Source organism: Myodes glareolus, chromosome 11 (assembly GCF_982192425.1).
Source record: "Myodes glareolus chromosome 11, mMyoGla1.1, whole genome shotgun sequence".
Taxonomy (NCBI): domain Eukaryota; kingdom Metazoa; phylum Chordata; class Mammalia; order Rodentia; family Cricetidae; genus Myodes; species Myodes glareolus.
In genome coordinates this window covers 12,074,205-12,079,154 of record NC_142036.1, presented here as the reverse complement: position 1 = coordinate 12,079,154, position 4,950 = coordinate 12,074,205, and the positions used below count along the sequence as shown (strand labels likewise).

At 38.7% G+C, this 4,950-nt stretch overlaps 1 pseudogene across 1 annotated transcript; it reads right to left on the bottom strand.

Annotated features, from left to right (window-relative positions):
* Positions 1 to 3,213: 3,213 nt before the first annotated feature.
* On the bottom strand, positions 3,214 to 3,810 carry LOC148120402 (immunoglobulin heavy variable 3-21 pseudogene; annotated as a pseudogene). Its single transcript, XR_015739306.1, has 2 exons — positions 3,697 to 3,810; positions 3,214 to 3,596 (listed from the first exon to the last, which is right to left on the bottom strand). The product of XR_015739306.1 is annotated as an immunoglobulin heavy variable 3-21 pseudogene (transcript).
* Between the last annotated feature and the right edge of the window lie 1,140 nt (positions 3,811 to 4,950).

Sequence of the window (4,950 nt, the reverse complement as noted above, 5' to 3'; positions counted from 1 at the left end):
GCTTTTAGAGAAGAACCCACTTCAGTTGTTTTGCTAATTGGACATATTGGTAAATATATTTTAGATATGTATGTGTGAACACATATTTTGTGCTGATCTTAGCCTTTGTTGGATAAGCTTCTTTTGCAGTGGAGTAACGCTAAATTCTGAGACACATAACTTTTCAAATTCCAGTGAATGTGTTCTGGTATATTGGTCCTCAATATCAACTCCTCCATGACAAAAGAATACCTCAGTAGAGAGGGTGGAGAATATGTAAGACCCAGAGAATGAGGAGGAGTGCTATGCTGGAGAACTCCATGACAATGTGAACAAACAAACAACAGATCCTTACTTTCATCACAATTGAGTTGAAAAATGTTATCTCTTTGCTTTGAATACCCATTTGGTCTCCACCAGTGAGATCAATCCAAAGGTCCCAAGAATGTGATGGAGGATAGCCCACAAGACACATCCCTTTTCTTGAATCCTACAGGTGCCACAAGTTGGTACATCTAATATTCAGATCAAGGATTTATGACTCAGATATCACTGCAGAGGCCACAAATTTTTTTGCAAGTGAATGAGTGTAAGTAAGTACTCTGTGGAGGAAGCCATGGATCTAGAAATGCATCTACAAGATGAAATTACAATCTTGTAACTTTTTAAAATGTGTTTAAATACATTGGTAGGGGTAGGGTATTTTACTTTAGCCAAAACAAAATTGATTACAGACCAGGAATCTGACAAAACCAGAATAGACCCTAATACATAGAAAGTACATTGTGATTTGACAGCATTTCCAGAAAGGGACTTGAGGCTCAGGGATACCTTAAGCAGTGTGTTAGCCAGGAACCTCCTGTAGGCTCCTGAACCTCAGCTGCTGTCTCTAGTTGCATTTTTTCTATGGTCTGAGTACCAGAGCACAGCCAGAGTCAATGATGAAATTGATGTTCATGCTTTATGTGAGGATTGTGTAGAGACTGGAGGAAATTAAGGTTAATGGTTTATAGGTCCTACCAGGGTATTCCAGCATGATCTGTTGGCTCGTGCCAAAATCCTAAATTCTGCTCTAACTGGAGAATTAAATGAAGCTCTGTTGTGAATCAAAGGATCCCCTTCACTCCCAATGATCCTTGAGTCTCTTCAAGATTCATCCTAGTGCCGGCAGTACAGCCAGGATTGCCCTATGTGATGGTATCTATCTTGTTCAGATGAGATTTCAAATTACATAGAAAACTAAACATTATAGTGGAAAACAGGACTTTGAAAATATTCAGATGCATTATAGATTAGTACAAACTAAATTCTAGAAGACTGCAGTGAGAAACACGACTTTGATGCACAGAGCAAGCCAAGGAACAGAGAAGCCAACTTATCTAGGTGGCAGGGACTTTCCATATAGGCCAAACTATGAGAGATTTTCTTGATCTGTCTCTCTATTGAATGCATTAAGACTATATTTTACCATGCCTTACTTTCAAATGCACTGTTGTCGATAATTAAAGAATTTATTACCTTGAAAAACTTTCAATACCATATATTCTGATAATTATTTACATTCTCTCTTCTTTTCCAGATCCTACCCATTTCACCATTTCCATAATGGACAGTTTTAAGGGTTGTTTATGAGGACATATAAGGGTTTGGACTCAAGTCATTCATTTTCATATAGACAGTTAATGGTTTAAAAATCCATAATTGGCAATATATTTTCTCTTTTAAAAATTAGTTTACAATACATGTATTTGTTTTTACATATTACAATTATTTTCTCAATGCATAATGAGAGTATCCAGGGCTCAACAGTTGGCTCAGTGGTAAGATGCTTGCTTTCCAGTATTAGTGTCTTAGCTTGATTCACAATACTTAGCTTAGAAGCTGGATGTGCTTGCTTATTCTATATTCACAACACTGGAGGGTGTGGTGACTGGATGTTCTCTAACTTGCCATCCAACCCAAGAATCTATCTGCACATATGTGCTCCAGGTGAGACAATGTCTCAAAAATTGGATAGAAATAAACCAATAAACTCAATCTCAAATCTAGCCTTTCAGACACATGTGCAAACCATACACATTGCACACATCGTATAGACAGGTTTTCAAGTCTTCCAAACATTGGTCATACCCTGCATGGGATTCATGGTTTATAGTTATTTAGAACTGTGTCATGGAAGTTGCAGACCTTGGATGAACTGCTTGCTATGGAGGTCAAGAGATGAACTCCTGTAGACTTGTTCCTTCTCCACAATTTTACAACTGCACTTTCTATTCTGTGTACATACATTCCTTTTCCAGCCATGAGAGTGGCTAATTTAAGTCTCTAAAAGGGAGAAATGATATTTGTCTAGTTGCTTAATTCCTATTATTAAGAGAGTTTGGTTCTTAAATTTAAGACATTTCACATGATCATAAAGCTCTGTATCACAGAGCTACAAGCCTAGCTGAATCTTTTAAAACATCACATTATTGTACAGAAATATTTTTTGAAGACAGCATTTATGTACTACTAACATATACACCAGGAATCACAAATTCTTCTTCCTGATATCCAGAATTTATAACTGATTCTGTCAATCTACTGAGAATGGATCTTGAGAATGTTGGGGTAGGGAGAATAAATCAAACCAAACAAAGAAAACAGAAGGAAGAGGACAAGGAGCAGTAGAGGAAAACTTCACCCTCAGTTGATGACACCTATTCTGATTCTGGACTTCATGACCTTTCCAAGACTACCATGTAGGTGAACCACAGCATGTTCTGATATATCACTACTCATGTTCAACTCACACACCTGAATAAAAATGTATAAATGAGAGCAGATTGCACATGAGTAACAGTGTGTGTCACAGACTATAAAGTGAAGACAAGATCTGTTGAGCATCATATGTCAGCAAACACACACACACACACACACACACACACACACACACGGAGAGTAGTGAGAGAGAAAGTGAGAGAGACAGAGAGAGAGCGAGAAAGAAGAGAGTGAGAGAGAGTGTGAGACACTGAGTGAGATAGGTAGACAAAAAGAGTTAAAGGGAAACAAGGAGAAACACTGTAATATATAAACACACACAACACAGCAGGAAAAAGAAATTGGAATAAACATTTGGATCCCTGTAGAGAAAATCCCTAAGTGTGATATGTAGAGGCAGTGCAGACACAGAGAAGTCCAGTACTCCATGCTTCTCTAAGCAGGCTCTTTTATGACCTAGTTCTCTAAGTGATATCAGCGCCCTCTGCTGGTCCAGTGTTCACCACAGCGTTGTTTTTGTCTGAGCTCACAGTAAGATTCAATCACTGTGTCTCTTGCACAGTAATACATGGCTGTGTCCTCAGACTTCAGACTGTTCATTTCCAGGTACAGAGTGTTTTTGGCATTGTCTCTGGAGATTGTGAACCGGCCCTTCACAGCGTTCGCATAGTTGATGTAGCTACTATCACTATTAATGGATGCGACCCACTCCAGCACTTTCCCTGGAGCCTGGCGGACCCAGCTCATGTAAGCATTACTGAAGGTGAATCCAGAGGCTGCACAGGAGAGTTTCATGGACTTTCCAGGCTGCACTAAGCCTCCCCCAGACTCCACCAACTGCACCTCACATTGGACACCTGTAAACACAAAGAATTCTTGTTAGAAAACTGACACAAAAGACATTTTTTTCCTATCTCATGTCCAAACAACACAGAGTATATCATCTTTATGAATTACCTTTTAAAATAAGGACAGAGAAAAAAACCAGTTTAAGCCCTAAGTCCATGGTGAGTGACCTGTATTCAGTGCTGAAACCTGACTGGGAGGACTTGGGAATCCAGGGTTGGTCTCCTCTGCCAGAGCTGCAAGGTCAGGACATGCCTAGTTTTTATGGGCACAGAGAAGACTTATTTGCATATCTTCCTGCTATAACATGCTCTGTAGTTGGACCTGGGCAAAAGTCAGTACCCAGCGCAGATATAAGTCATCATACACACTGGTGACAGTTATCGAAACTGAAGTATTACCATAGTTCCGTGTACACATTCTCCTTCTTAGAGATTCCCCACACTTTATTTAGTTCCTTTATCACCATAAGCATAGAAAATATTGTGTTTCCACACTGTCATGTCTCTTTAGGATCAATGTGAAATTGAAAAGCTCCACACTTTTCAATTTTGAAAAGCTCTCTGTCTATCTCTTTGTCTCTGTTGGACATGGCTACTTTCTGAGATGGAATTTAGGTAGGGTGACACTTACCTCTAAGTAAAACTCCTTCTCTGTGACAGGAACACTTGAAACTTCTTTGATATTTCCTCAGTTCTGAGAAATGCTGTCCTATGACACCAAAAAGTTTGCAAATGAGACATTCCTTGTCGTTGTCTGCCTTCTTATCAATAATTGCTATGGAGATATATTTATATTTTTAGCACATAATTCTTTGCATCCTGAAATTTTCCCTAATATCTCTTTCTATTCCCCATCGTGCCTTTTTCCCCCAACTTGATACCAGGCAACACATGGCTGTCTTCAATGTGTCTTAGGTCAGTTTTTGTTTCTGCATATTTATATAGTCAGCATGATGGGAGCACTTAATAAATTTTATAACAAAACACAGAGCTTGACATCAGTCTGGTATTGTCAGAAGACTGTTTTTATTTTCCTGAATTCTCATGCTTTCTACCTACTCATCACCTTTCTCTCACTATACTAAACATTTCATTTCAAAACCTCTGTTTCACCCTGTGTCATTTCCCCTTTTCCCTTCACTTAAGATGTAATTTCCTTTCTTGACTTCTATTCTAGTTCTTAGCCTACAAAACAGAAGTCAGAACACCACATACAGTCTCAAGAACACATCTGAATATTCTATAAGGCAGAAAATGTCCTTCCTAATCTTCAATATGTTGTGTGATATAAGATTTCCAGATTCATTCAAGATACTCCAAGGCTCAGAGAACACTGATGAAGAAGAGGAGGGAAGAATGTAAT